Source organism: Sinohyriopsis cumingii, chromosome 8 (genome assembly GCF_028554795.1).
Source record: "Sinohyriopsis cumingii isolate HCF-2022 chromosome 8, ASM2855479v2, whole genome shotgun sequence".
NCBI classification, from domain to species: domain Eukaryota; kingdom Metazoa; phylum Mollusca; class Bivalvia; order Unionida; family Unionidae; genus Sinohyriopsis; species Sinohyriopsis cumingii.
The window spans coordinates 107,553,819-107,570,821 of NC_142968.1; positions in this window are offsets into that span (position 1 = coordinate 107,553,819).

Genomic DNA, 17,003 nt, shown 5'->3' on the forward strand with positions numbered 1-17,003 from the left:
GCATGCCAGATATCTGCAGGTTTATGCATGTGGCGTAACATAGGTAAATGACGGTGACATACAATTTCGGAATAATTGAACAATACTGCGACTGTGGAAAGAGTATACAGGAAAATCATGGGAATTCTAAGAGTACTCTCCAAAGAATATTGATAACGTTTATGGCTGTAATTCTTTGTTATATTGTGCAATTTTCAGAATGTTTCATTATTTTAAAGCTGGTAGGTAACACATTTATTTTCATAGTTATTTCTGCAGCATGATCAGGTCTGAATAAGTTTACCTTACCTCTGAATCTCTTGTACTGTAATTAGTAGTGTGTGGACTTTTAGTCTGATGTACGTCCCACAAAACTAAATACAGCAAGGGACTGGTGTAACGTCTAAATTTTACTTCCAAATGATTTACTAATTTGTTAGTAGGCTGTAAAAAAATAAAATGAGTGGAACTATATTGGCGTCTGACATATCCAATACAGAATTATTTATGTCTGTATGAATTCGTTATATTAAGAAACAGGGGTAATTTTACGAAACAAATCCGTGCTATGACAAAATTTAATGAATACCGTTCATTATATCTGTGACTAATACTTGTTTGATTACTAAGTTTTGACACCCATTCTCCGTATTAAAAAAAAAAAACAATTAATCACTAAGATCTAATACATCTATGCACGCAGATGTAAATACAGATAGCACATACCCTATCCTTGCTACAATATTAATATGTTTCCAGTCAAGGGTAAACAATAACCACTATACAGACGTTATTGCAATATATTCTCTGCATAACATAGCGGAAGAGTATATCCTTCCACATTGAAGAACGTCATAAATATATGCATTATATTATCAGTAATATACTTAAATTGTACATGGAGAAAACGTCTGGAATGGATCTTTCATGTTTCTTCATTATGGTGGAAGGTAAAATCAGACTGATTTTAGCTCTGACTACCCGTTTCTCAGTTTCCAGTGACTTCCATAATTTCCCCATAATAGGGCGCCACGCAAAATCAGTATTGGGACATTTTTTTCGTATTCGTGGAGAAAACCTAGAGACAGCATGACATGCACACAGATCATGGAGATTGCGAAGAAATTGCATTTTTCTATCATTTCTCCATGGCACGGGTAAAAAAAAAAAATTCATTAGTGTAATTGGATACTTTCTACGTGATCATGGAGATTACTTACATATAATGCGGACCATAAATAGATCTCGGAGATCACAGAGAAACTGCATTTTTTTATGATTCCACCATGGTCTGAAAAAACTTGGAGCATTTGAACACATTTTATGTGTACATGTAGGAAACATGGCGAACACGCTGATAAACTGCATGGCACGCGTAGATCACGTGGGTTTTCTATAACCTACAGGCAAAATATGGAGACCACAGTAAACATTTAAAACAAATATCTTTTATATATTTATTTCTGGTATTATAGTCATTTAGCGAATGACTTATTATCATTACTAAGATTATTGTATTAGTTTGCTTGACGATTTTCTAGACTAGTCATTTCTCCGTGCTTAAAAGAACGTGTCGATGATGTCAGATATATGAAAGTAACACTAATCTAAGACGACTATCAAGTCAGTAAAAGAAAATGTAAATTTGCAATGTTTTTCTAATGTGTACAACTTAAACCTTTCACTGGAGTATTTTAAATCACACTGGTCCATTCAAAACTGACAAAAATGTCGGCAAGTCATTATATAATTATATATAATGCACCCTGCCAATTCACCAATGCCCTCTATATTATGTCCTGGGAAGCTACCCCTTTACAGAACAGGAAATGTTTTCAGAAATGTGTTTTTTAGCAGAAGTATATCGAATAAAATCTACTTTCAATTTTTCAATACTTTTTTCTTCATTTTTTCAAATTATCACTCACGTAATGATTCACACTGTTAGTTGTTGTTGGGGGGGGGGGTATTTTTGGGCGCTGGGTGGTTGTTTTTGTTGTGGTTTTTTTTTTTCAATTTCAGGTACAAAATAAATAGCTGGCCTAACTCCAGTCTCCCAAACTTTCGTTTTGCCAGAGGTATCAATATTGAATGGCACACCAGCTCTGCAGGTGTGAACATTTGTCGAAGCAGTGTCTTTAAAATCATTGACATTTTTTTCCGATGCCCGATTTAATTGAAGAGTTTCCTAATATATATTTGCAACCACATCCCATACATGTTTGTAGATCTTGTTAACAAAACCTAATACCGTATTTTGTATGATATTTAAGGCAAAAATTCTTTCAATGAGGAAAATTACCTTAAAAAAATTTTTCTTGTGTACCCCCCACTCCCATCTAAACTTAAACGATAACTAGTTTTCTTGTCATTTTGGATTTATTTCTTATAGTCAAGGAAAATGTGCGTTTTTTAGTTTGGAGTTTTTCTATGTATTATGACAACAATTGACAGAATAGGCATGTGACCGGCAATAATTTATACATAAAATTAGGTACAGAGTAATCTTGAACAGCTGTGTGAAGATGAAACGTCATCTGTAATGCCTTATAATTCATACCTGGCAATTAACTGAGAATAAATTACAGTAAAATAGTTGAAAAATATTATTTGTTTTCATTTAATCTGCTCATTTTGAACACGGAGATCCAGATCTTATCCTAAAAAGATACGGTGTAAAAAAAATAACGTTTAGTGTTGATGTCAATGTGTGATGATTTTTATTTTACTTGACCTCGAGTTTGAAGTCTACATGAAAAATATAAGATAAAGAGAACATTCAACAATTACAACACTACACGTTCCTTATTTGGACTTGGATTGAAGGGTCAATACTACACCTTCCTTATTTGAACTTGGATTAATGTGTCAACACTCCATCTTCCTCAATTTGAATTCGGGTTGAAGTGTCCCCAATACACGTTCCTTATAAGATGAAGTGTCCCCAATACACGTTCCTTATAAGATGAAGTGTCCTCAGTACACGTTTGTTATAAGATAAAGTGTCAGCTCTACACCTTCCTTTTTTGAACTTGAATTGAGGTGTCAACACTCAATCTTCCTCATTTTGAATTTGGGTTGAAGTGTCCCCAATACACGTTCCTTATAAGATGAAGTGTCAACACTACACCTTCCTTATTTGAACTTCAATCGAAGTGTCAACACTCAATCTTCCTCATTTTGAATTTGGGTTCAAGTGTCCCCAATACACGTTCCTTATAAGATGAAGTGTCCCCAATACACGTTCCTTATAAGATGAAGTGTCCCCAATACACGTTCCTTATAAGATGAAGTGTCCTCAGTACACGTTTGTTATAAGATAAAGTGTCAGCTCTACACCTTCCTTTTTTGAACTTGAATTGAGGTGTCAACACTCAATCTTCCTCATTTTGAATTTGGGTTGAAGTGTCCCCAATACACGTTCCTTATAAGATGAAGTGTCAACACTACACCTTCCTTATTTGAACTTCAATCGAAGTGTCAACACTCAATCTTCCTCATTTTGAATTCGGGTTGAAGTATCCCCAATACACGTTCCTTATAAGATGAAGGGTCAAAACTGCACCTTCCTTATTTGAACTTGAATTGAAGTGTCAACACTCAATCTTCCTCATTTTGAATTTGGGTTCAAGTGTCCCCAATACACGTTCCTTATAAGATGAAATGTGACCTGATACATTCAATATATTTTTATTTCTTCAAGACCTATTACATCGAATTTCCTCAACTGGAATGAATTATAAAGAAACTGTCACACAATAAGTTCTTCATTTGTCATCAGACGAATATTGTGATTGTTTTAACAGGCATGCTTTTGATTTTTCAAGTAAATATTTATTACAGTGCAAATTTTTACCTTTGTGGTGTAGTCATTTGTGTCCTGTTTTCCATTATTATTATTTTCGTGCGTGTACATAAAGAAAACAACATAGAAGATTATTTACAGCTATTAAAAGAATGTTAACTAATATATCTTTGTCAAGACTATATGCAGTACAATTTGAATGGCTGAATGCACAACAACATTCAGGATTAAGCACATTTTGTTTCTCTGCGAGAAACAAAAATACAGCAAGAGAAGTAACGTTTAGTTCGGTAACTGTGGCTTTAATTCTCTAGGTGCTGGTTTAAAAATCATTATAATTTGAAATGTGATTGATTAGTCAAGAAACAAACTTGAAAAGATTATTTAAATTAATTTGCAAACAAGTAGAAAACCATATCCGATATAGCATGCTGATCATCAAAATTATTTAACAGAAGAAAATTATAGTGGCCGATAAATAGTACAACAAACTTTGTATAGACCATATACTGGTGCATTTAGCGTAAACTGTTTCGTGGTCCAAATGACGACTTACAAACATAAACGTACTTGGTTCGATTCCAAGTCGGAAGAATATGTGTTTTCTCCTTTACTTCTTTCCAATTAATACAGATATTAACCCGTAATAACTACATTTTCCATACTGATATGACCGTAATAATCACCATTTACGTATATTTTGTTGTAAATAATTATACCGCTAAGTAGAGATCGTAGCATGTAATAATTTCATTGTACAGATGGCTATAAACAATATTTATAGTGACCTCCAGTTTAGTTTTAGTCACCACTTATGTGTCCTGATAAATACGTATACACAGGGTCATACATATTGTTTTTACATGTTTTACTCATCAGCGTTCAGTTTGAAAAGGTAATTACAAAAATGTATGAGTAATGGGCTTATATGACTTCGAGCATATAAAGATGGCTGACTCTAGAAAAAAAAGGTACTTGAAGAATATAGTTTAATAAATGTTATGTGAAAACTGAATTGCTCCAAAGAAACTTATTATGGAAAACTGCAACTTGTTACAAGAACATGTGCTGGATAATCATACATAGACTGCACTAGAGTCGTGGAATGTATTTTACATCGCTAAGTAATATAGCCTATTTAATTAAGTATTAAAACTAATAAATAACATCAGGTACTACAGTGTCGATTGAAGAAGAAAAAAAATCACTAATTTCAGGACACTCCATTTCCTCACATTATTTTTAAATATATCATGTTCACAATCGCATTGCCTATCATAAACGGCGTAGTTTCAAATATTGAGGTGAGATTTGCTGAGTCTGTATGTTTCTTTATCATGTAAACAATGGCATACAGGAACTTTGTGACATATGTTCACTTCATGTCATGACTTCGATTGTTGTAAAGTGATTTATACACCGCTAATGTCCAACCTAACATATATTCTGTATCAAGAATAGCCAACTGTTAACTAAATAGCATCTTATGTTCATGCATAGGTAATACAGTCGTTTATATCATTTCATGCATAAGTAATACAATCAATGAGGTCATTTTCATACGTAGGTAATACAGTCGTTGAGACCATTTTCATGCGTTGGTAATACAATCGCCGAGGTCTTTTTCATGCATAGATAATACAATCGTTGAGGTCATTTTCATACAAAGGTAAAACAATCTTTGAGGTCATTTTCATGAATAGGCAATGCAGTCGTTACGGTCATTTTGATGCATAGGTAAAACAGTCATTGAGGTCATTTTCATACATAGTAAGTACAGTCGTTGAGAACATTTTCATACATAGTAAACACATTCGTTGAGGACATTTTCATACATAGTAAGTACATTCGTTGAGGACATTTTCATACATAGTAAGTACAGTCGTTGAGGACATTTTCATACATGGTAAGTACACTCGTTGAGGACATTTTCATACATAGTAAGTACACTCGTTGAGGACATTTTCATACATAGTAAGTACAGTCGTTGAGGTCATTTTCATACATAGTAAGTACAGTCGTTAAGGACATTTTCATACATAGTAAGTACAGTCGTTGAGGACATTTTCATACATGGTAAGTACAGTCGTTGAGGACATTTTCATACATAGTAAGTACACTCGTTGAGGTCATTTTCATACATAGTAAGTACAGTCGTTGAGGTCATTTTCATACATAGTAAGTACAGTCGTTGAGGACATTTTCATACATAGTAAGTACAGTCGTTGAGGACATTTTCATACATGGTAAGTGCAGTCGTTGAGGACATTTTCATACATAGTAAGTACACTCGTTGAGGACATTTTCATACATAGTAAGTACATTCGTTGAGGACATTTTCATACATAGTAAGTACAGTCGTTGAGGACATTTTCATACATGGTAAGTACAGTCGTTGAGGACATTTTCATACATAGTAAGTACACTCGTTGAGGTCATTTTCATACATAGTAAGTACAGTCGTTGAGGTCATTTTCATACATAGTAAGTACAGTCGTTGAGGACATTTTCATACATAGTAAGTACAGTCGTTGAGGTCATTTTCATACATAGTTAATACAATCACTGAGGTCACTTCCATGCATCGGTAATACAACCGATGAGTTCATTGCTGTCGTTTTCATGCGTAGGTAATACAGTCGTTGAGACAATTTCATGCAATCGAAAGGCCATTTAAATGCGTAGGTACTACCATCGTAGAGGCCATTTTAATGGGCAGGTACTACCATCGTAGAGGCCATTTTAATGGGCAGGTACTACCATCGTAGAGGCCATTTTAATGGGCAGGTACTACCATCGTAGAGGCCATTTTAATGGGTAGGTACTAGCATCGTTGAGGTCATTTTTATGCATATGTAACACAATCGTTGAAGTCAGATTAACGATTTTGTTAGCCCTAAAGAATATTTTAAATCCTCATTTCCCGAAAAGACATAATAAAAAATAATTTAAAAAGTAAAATAAATAAATAACTCTGTACTACTTTGCGGGGCGCCCACTTGACGGTGTCTCATGTGCAACTGATCCATTTGCTCCGCCTTTTGTCAGGCATTGTCTATCATATCGTGCGCTACCAGTAGTACTAGCAAGCTTTTGTCATTTTCCTTCCGATTATACGAAACCAGAAGTAACCAATGTACTGTCTACTCAAAACAAATTCCGTACAAAGAACATCTGATACGATCTGAGGATATATTAGCAAAAACATCTTAAATCGGTATATCGACAGAGCAATTTAAATGCATTTTAATAACGTGGGGAAAAATGGCCAGGGTTTCTTTTTTATTGTCATACCCATCTACGATATTTCGTTTAGCATATTCTTGAATCTTATCAGATGTAACAAAACGTGATTTATTCAGATAGACTTGAATTAGCCAAAGCTGCATTTTCTTCTTCTTGACTACCTTTAGCAACATTTATTTTCTGTCTTCGTCCCGACAGTTCACAGCGGCGACTCGGAATACCTCTCAAAATTGGTGTTGGCGGAGGGAAGAAGATTGACTCCTTCTAAATATAAGAAGCTCTATTTTACTCGTGACAATTTGAAACAAACCTGTTATTCTGACAAGTATGAAACTAAAACAATTAAACAAATTATGGGAACCGGTTAGCAGGTAAGTCAATAGGCCACAGGGTCTAATCTGTCGGAATATGCCACATTTCTTTTTCAACATCTGATATGAGTTCAGAATGTAATAGGCAAACTATCTTTGATATGTATAACGACAGGCATTTCGATGATGTAGACATAATGATAGGGGCAATTTTTTCAAGGTTGTATACCGATCTAAAATATTTGGCTTATTACATTCTTGAATTGTGTCATCTAACAAAATGTGATATAAGCGGGTACGTTTAAACCTAGCAATCCTACATTTTCTTCCTGTCAGCCAATTTCAGTAATATTTATTTTCCGTTTTCTTGTAGGAGAGTTGGAATAGCTCTATATTATGCTCTGTGTGTGTGTGTGTGTGTGTGTGTAACAAGTGGGCATTCAATACGTAGAAGCAATTTTATTTTACGATTCATATATATATATATATATATATATATATATAGGGGACTCATCGCTGACTACCTTAGGATGGGGTGGGGTGCTCCCAGTATTATATTTAATTATTACAGAAGACCCACCCTGGCTCGTTTTTGCTAGAAATTGAAGTAGTGATAGAGATACAAAGCTCCGAGCCCCCAGTCAGCGATACCGACAGTTAAATTACTGAATACATCAAGGTGAAATTCAAATAAACAACAATTTAATGCCATTCAATTACATATAATCCTTCCTCAAATGAAATCAATATTCAAAACCCTATCACTCGTCTTTCACCCGACCAAGGGACGGCCTATTTCATCATCTGACTTAGTGTGATAGATTTTCCTCCTGTCCTGTGTTTCTACTCATCTCATATTCTGTCGTATTTCTTGACTTGTACCCAGTACACCTTCAGTCCAACAACCACGTCCTTCACCCTTCACTTCCTCCACTTCCGTTCTCTCCTTTTCTTGTCTCCCAGAGACTCGGGACCAACTGTGCCAGGGTATTTCCCTTCTCTGTCTCCTACTGTTCCTCCGGTCCCTAAAAGCTTCCTGTCCGAACACACACAAGGACATTAGTATATTCCTCTATCTAGTCTCACACTAAACAACAATCTATCATCAGATAAGCCATTACCTTCTTTGGTCACGCATTCGTGCACATCGAAATACCCATACTTTTTGGTATGGTATACACGGTATCAACTGCTTATCATACAGATATCGATAGATTTCATCACATCGGTATATATAGATTCTCAATCTTATTATGCAGAACAATATCACATAATCAGACGCATTTCTGTACATTACACTTCTACAAAGTGTACACAGATATCCACATATCCATGCGCTGATATATCCTTACACATTATACTCCTACAAAGTATACAGAAATAGTCAAATACTTATATTAACTAATACTGCACACTGCACCTATTATATAAAGTTATAATTCAATTCAACATTTGCAGATCTAGAATATCACATGAATAAATAAATGCACGAGGTGACTACAAATTAACCAAATAGCGAATTACAATATTAATTCTTTACATAAACATTGCTCATATCTCAAAATATGCAATTAAAACAATACAAATGAATCAAACCCTACAAATGGTCATTCTCAGTACTAACGATTCTAGTAATGAAGTATACATACTGCACATAATTAAAGTACAATTACCTTGCCGTAATAGATTGCGACAATCGAGCAAATAAGTCACTGAGTTTTCCGAAGCTCCATTGTAATTCCCAGAATAGGTGGCGCTCACCAGATAATAAGTACTTTTGAGAGAGTGACGTATGTAAGGTGAAGTAGTTCGCAGTTAAAACATGCACAGTGGAGAGAATGTTTGCATACCTCTATGCTACATTAATGTAATGTGGATGATATTTCTTTTGGATATTGTACTTTTGGAAATTTTACATGATTTAAGCACACTGCTAACTAAAATGACTGCTCCCTTGTGTTAAAAAATCAGTCTGAATTAGTCTAAAGTACACTATACATAGCAGCTATTAAAATAGGGAAAATGAATTTTGCCAGACTAGACAATACCAGCTTCTGAAAGTGCAATGAATGAATTACCAAATATATAAAATGTAAAAAAAGTTATCGGCTCTTTTTTATACAAATGACCTCTGAAGTTCAGGAAGTGAAAATGACCAAGTAGAGCTAGCACTTTTTTGAAAGGTGCACATTTGAAGTAAGGCCAAGCTGTATACTCTATAACCCATAGTACACCCATCAATCATACACCAAAATAAAGGGAATTAAAGGTTCTTTGCATTATACCTAAGATATACAAGGTCTTTTTTAAATAGCCAGTATAACCAGTGAGGAAAGCCGGGGACATTCTTTTTCTTTAAATTCCTAACCCTATGCAAAATGCGAAACTGTATAGCGCCACCATAACAATGTTTCCCGAAAATTTCGAATGACGTCGGAGCAGCTTAGAACTCCCTTATGTAATTCCCGCAAGATAGGTTAGCGATTACTGACATTTAGTTTCAAGATACTAGATTTAAACTTGCGACTCCAATGGTGGTCACGCCTTGCTCAATTCCGACTGGATGTCAATTCACCCGTGGTCTATATAATTAGCAGACATTGCCCCCCCCCCCACCGGCAGTCTATCAAGGGTAGATTTGCGACCCTCACTTAATTTCCTTTGAGCCAACACCGGCAATTTCTGCCACTTACCTGTGAATCGCACGCTGCCGAAAAAGGCGCCAGTAACAGGTTCATATGACCATGTTATACACAACTGGCTTCCTCCAGTCTTTTGATGTCGGCGTACACTCGCAACATTTATGAAGCGACCAATTAGCCTCAGGGTCTAGCATATACATGTTGCAATCTGGCTTATGTTCCTTACTTATAACGTGACAATATATATATTTGTGTGTGTGTGTGTGTGTGTGTCCCAGACATATGCTAATTGTGCTATTGCAGTGATATAATTTGAGAGGGGGGAAGTACCATCGATACGACGAAGCTGTACGTAAAGCATATTGCGATTTATCCTCAGGCAGTTACACTCAGTCTTTTAGCATTCCCCCCTGACACGTTATACCATAACTGATATTAAATAAGAACTGTCGGTATTGCCAATTAAGTATATCTTTTTGACTGCTATTCCTGCCATTGTGACATAGAAAACAAGAGCCTGTGTGTGACCTCAACCTGGGCATTAACAAAAATAATCCTTAACTAAATTTCGTCATGATCGCATATGGAATGGCACAGTTAGATATCGAAATTCACTTGTAGAAATGTGTCTACTCAGGCCCGGCCCTAGGATGTGCTGGACCCAACGCAGCAAAAGCAATTAGCGGGACCCTAAGAAAAATAAATGCATTTTCTGAAAGCGCAGGGCCCATGGCGGTTGCTTCTTTCGCCTTGCTCTAGGGCAGGACCTGTTTCTACTCATCTTCTTAGATGTTTCGGCACGCCAACACTTCTTGCAAAAGCCCTTTCGAGACACGTTTCTATTTAATCCTAATGGAGGTTGAGGCTAAATCGGCACCTTGATGTCACTCATTCAATGAAGCCCAATTCTGATTGTACGCAGTGGCGTCAGTTGGGGGTGGGGGTTGGGGGGGTAGGTGCGGACCGCACCAGGTGACACCATACGAGGGGGCGACACCAAAATGACAGTCTATAAATTGTTTGAATTTTTGTGCAGGAAGGAGGTCCATGGGATGATGCCATGAGTTACTGCAGTGGGTGGCACCAACCCTAGTGACGCCACTGATTGTGCGCTAAATCTGAAGCACTGTATTTTATATGAGACTGTCTGAACCGGAAGCAGCTTAGGTCTACCGTGGATGATGAAGTTGTGTTTATCGATAGTGTTCAGCCTATATTATGAACTTGTATATGTTTGTCATTACTGTGACTGATGTTGTAATCCATCGTATTAATTAGGCTATGCCTGAGTATGATTGGTGTGAAACACATGAAAAAGGTTTCGATAAGTCGTGCTTAATTATATAATATATGTAAACTTGTTTTCAGTCAATATAATTGAGAAAAAGATACGAGTATGACATCGAGACAATGAATTTCCTGTTGTATTAAGCGGATGATCAAAAATAGCAAACAGAGATAAGAATGTAGAGTAAAATAGATTTGATGATTTCTAATTAAAAAAAACGCATTTTAAGTTTTGAAAATATTAAGATATACTTTTATCTCGCAGACATGTTTGCAATGAAAGCAAATATAATTTGATTCTTCTCTTGTAAAATGAAAGAATTAAAATTACAAATAAATTATATATTACAAAATTTAATTTATTTTATATGATCATCATCATTATCTTAGTCGACTTCTTTGTTCCTCTGATAGCGTATGCAAAATTTCCACAAAATAGTTGCATTTTCACCGCTGTTATCCAACTGGGATCTTCCCTTATATACAGCCTTGAAATAAAGAGAATAAATTTACTATCATTGGCATGATAAAAATTAATTAAATTAACGACTGACGAAATAACAATTAGTCAGAAAGCTACAATGGGTAAAAGTTTCCTTATTTTACTTCGATTATTGTTGTAGGGTGTGGTATCAGAAACAAGTTTAATGCTATCCTTTGTAGGATTTAACAACGCAAGAGATGCCATCAAATTAGTGTGTGTGTGTGTGTGTGTGTGTGTGTTAACAAGCCCATCATTACTTTAAAAACACTTTTGATAAGTAGGTGTGATCTCTTTCTGCTTCTATATTTCCATATGTAAACCATTAATTATGAAGGATTTATTTGATAATTAAAGGCTATATTATGAAGTGCTTATATGTATATAGGTAAATCAATTGAATAAATGCCAAACAGACATACGTATCATATTGATAATCGCTAACACTGTAGACTTTTCAAATATTAGCATTTATCAAATTAGGAATACGCCCAATTAGTAGCATAACATGTTGTACTATAAACATTACAATTAAGACACAATCGGCAACCGCTTCCTTGTCATGAATATTTCCCACACACAGAAACCGGAAATTATTTTAATAAACAATATAATGCAAAATATACTGTCGATACATCTAAATGGACGTACTGAAACTAGTCTCTGACACAACCTTTTTTGTCAGAACAATTGAATTTTAAGAATTTAACAAGATAGAAACTTTTGTGAATTTCCCGTTTCATGTGCATTTAGCACTACATCTGTATTGTGAGGCATTTCTTGATAAGTTTATACACCCATTGCATGGCTCAAACATGTCTGTGTGTGTGGGGGGGGGTGATTTGGAATTTTAACGTAGCTTTTAACAATTTTTCATTCATGTCGCTACGATGTCTGTAGTGTGGCAGTTTATAGTGATGTCTAGCACTGGGGCATCATGCCGAGAACGTGGCACTATGTCCCACCCAGTCACATTATCCTGACACCAGGCCGACCAGTCCTAACACTAGCCTCTTAATGCTGAGCGCCAACCAAGGCAACTGCTAGTACCATTTTTGTAAGTCTTTGGTATGACTCGGCCGGTGATCGAACCCACGACCTCTCGCATCCGAGCCTGACGTTCTAACAACTAGGCCACCGGAGCGGTCCGGCTCAAACATCTGCCTGAACAAGAGAGGAAAATGTTAACCCAAATGAGATTGTCCTTCATATTCAAGGTCGAGGTATTGGGCGAATGTTTGAAGGTATCAAACTGTATTTCATTCTGGCTCCAACAATCATAAGTACTTTCAATAATAATATACTGCTCCGAGGGTACAACTCGGGTGCGGGAGGTCGTAGGTTCGAACTCCGGCCGAATCATATCAAAGACATAACAATGATACTAACAGCTGCCTCGCTTGGCACTCAGCATTAAGAGGTTAGTGTTAGGAGAAGTCGGCCTGGTGTCAGGATAAGGTGACTGGGTGGGACATCATGCGACATGTCTGCGGTATGATGCTACAGTGCTATATTCTAAATAAATATCTGATATACCAATGCAGCCACTAGGCACCAGGCTGCATTCTATCCCAGAGAATTCTCTTCCTCTGTTTGGGTACACAAATGTTTTTTGGATTGTGAGAGTGAATGATTGTCGGTCTCAAATTAAGTGTTAATCATCATAAAGTTAACGCTTAACATTATGTCTTACTCAAGTAGGTACGACGTTCGTTTTTGAGGCAATGGACATTGGTCTGCGTAATTAGATGTGAGCGTTGCTCTTCGGGTGTATATGCTTGTTAGTACGTATGATGGTCATTAAGGCTACTGAATGGTAAGCAAGTGATGCAGGTCAGTAAGTGTAGATGAGATTCAATACATATATGCGCTAGTCAGAAAATGGTGCTGAGCATTGACAATGTGTATTGTTTGGTAAGCATTATTACAGATTAATAAATATGGATTCTGGTAAATAATATTTCATTTTACTTTTAGGGATTTTATTCATAAATTGTAATCCTGACCTACTGTATACACTGTTTCTTGTATTTTAGATATTTGATGATCGGTATGTTGCGTACCAGACATTAGGGATATTATTTATTGCTATAGTACTGAGGAATATGTTCCTTCTAAAGAAAGAAATAAAGAATGTCACACTAGTAAGCTCTGTATAGAGGAATTCTCAAAGCTTATCAAACCAGAGAAAAATAACGTCCAAAAACTGGAACAACCACAGAAAAATACCGTATATCGATATTTTTCTGCTTTCAGAAAGGGTTTCAGCTGTCAAACTACCCAAGATGATCTACTAGATTACTTAAATCTAGCTCTAAACCGAGCTATTTATTTTAATGTCTTTATCAAACATACGTGACTTGTTACCGCATGCATTCCTTCTATGCAAATAAATTAACATTCTGATTTGACGTCCTCACTGTATAAAAATCGGAAACAAAACTAGTTCATTGAGAAGGATGTATAACGGAATAACTCAGGGTTCAATTCTCTGATCCATGCAAACTTGCATAAATGACATCTTTTTTATAATTACACTAACACATATAACATGGTGATGAACCCACATTCCCATGCTGACCACAAAGTTAATATTATTAAGTCTACATTGGAAACTGACTTCACAAAGAGTATGGAAATTGAAATGAAAATACATGCTAGTAAGTTCCAAACTACTGTACTTGGAAATAAAACTAACGAGCATCATGAGACTTTCTCCACCGTCAGGATTAATATGAGATTATTATGAGATTATTATGAGATTTATATGAGATTAATATGAGATTAATATGAGATTTATATGAGATTAATATGTCTTGTGAAGATTATGTAAAACTCATGGGAGTTACATTTGACTTCATGCTGAACTTTAAAAAGCAAATAAATAACATTTGCCAAGAAGCATATAACAATTATGAGATTTGCCATGAAATATATAACAATTATGAGATTTGCCATGAAAGATATAACAATATACATATAACAATTTAATGGGTTCAATAAATTCAAAACACAATCGATTGGACAACTGATACTGTATCCTATAATATCATGGGAAAATCCTAACCTAGCGTATCAGTGGTTATACTAATATACTTTTCAAAAATAAATTCCATGAAAGAACCCAGAGATTTTGTCTTAAAAGAAATTTTTAAAGAACTTTCACAAAATAGTTACATTTGGAAAATGTAACAGATATCCACAGTGGAAGCGTTAAGTCCATGCCATTTGAAATTTTCACAATTTTAAACAATCATTGTCCAATATATTTAAATTATCTGCTAGTCCCAACAAAAAAATACTCTTGGATATATGTCCATTCTGATTAAGCATTTTATCACAAACGTCATACTTGAACATTTTCTCTCCAGTATGATTGCTCACATTCACCTTTATTTTCATTTTGAAACATTGTATCACAAACTTCACAATTAAATGGCTTTTTCCAGTATGTGTCCCCATGTAACTCTTCAAAGCAGAGCCCAATACAAATGCTCTCTCACAAATGAATCACTTGAACAGTTTATCTCCAGCATGTATCCGCTACCAAGATCCGTGGCTCAGACAACATCATCATCGATACATGGAACGTTAGGACACTGAGGGATGTGGGAAGGTTAAAAGAACTTACCCACGAGTTGGAGAGATACAACTGGAACATTATTGGTCTCTGCGAAGTCCGCTGAAAAAAAACTTTGCCGATATAACAACAGATTAAGGACATAAGCTCTACATCAGCGGAAGAGGGGACAAACACAACCATGGCGTTGGATTTCTTGTCCACAGGGGCAGTGAACAGCATTATGGGTTGCTACCCAGTCTCAAGCAGGATCATTACCATCCGCCTGAGGGACAATCCCTTCAACATCACAACCATACAGGCATATGCACCCACATCTACATATGATGACAACGAACTGTAGAAATTTTATAACCAACTGCAAGATGTCATTGACAACTCACCCAAGAAGGATATTATGTTTGTACAAAGAGACTGGAATTCAAAGGTTCGAGTTGATTCACAGACAAACTGGAAAAGCATAGGTCGACCCTTCTGCAATGCAGAAACAAATGACAGATGACTCGTGCTCTTGGTGTTTGCTGCCTAAAACAAACCTTTGCTAGCCAACACATTCGGTTCTCACAAAGCATCTAGAAGATGGACCTGGCACAGTCCAGATGGACAACATCACAACCAGATTAACTAAATCTTGGTGAAGAAGAAACAACGATTCTGCAGAGGACTGAATATAACCATAACACGAAGTTTTGCAGGGACAGATATTGGAAGCGACTATGATTTATTAATGACAACGTTTTACTACCACCTGAAAATGACATATAAAAAACCTAATCAATCAAGAATCAGATTTGACTTTGAAAAATTGAAAAAACTGAAAGATCCAAAGGTCGCAGAAGCCTTCCAATCAGTGATAGGTAAATTTGCACATTTGATAACCCTGAACAGCCAAGACACCGACCTAGAGTCCTTAACAACCACATTCAACACAGCTTGACTAGAACAGCTAGCGAGATCATTGACAAGTAACGTTGAACAAAGAAACATTGGGTCACAACAGATGTCCTTGAACTATGAGACAAAAGAAGAGAACTGAAAAAGAGAAAAAGATATCATAAAGGCGCTAGAAAATGCAGAGCGATAAACAATATGAACAGAAAAAGGCAAACGAATCCTCGATAGAAAGACAATTTTGCAAAATCGAAGACAGTCTGAGTAGAAATAAGAGCAAAATGGCATATCAACTGGTGAAAGATCTCACAGCCCATAAACAAGGGAAAACTATCAGCATCCAAGACAAATCAGGAAAACGCCTCACAGACGATTAAGAGATCCCGAAGGATAGGACAGAATACTACTCAGAATTGTACAATCATAAGACCCAAGGAGATCCAGCGGTACTAAATTGCCCTCAGGCAGAAGATATTGATGACAACCCCATTCTTCGTGAAGAAGTAAAAACTGCATTTAGGTCACTATAGATAGCATTAACAACATACCAGCAGAGCTCATTCAAAAAGCAACAACAATCTGCAACACGATATGGCAGACAGGATAATGGACCACCACATGGACTCAATGCGTGGTCATCGTGATCCCCAAGAAAGGAAACCTACAGCTATGGCAAAACTACAGAATCATCAGTTTGATCAGTCACCCGAGCAAAGTCATGCTAAAGATAACTCTGAACAGACTAAAGCCTCAAGCAGAGAACATTATTGCTGAATAGCAT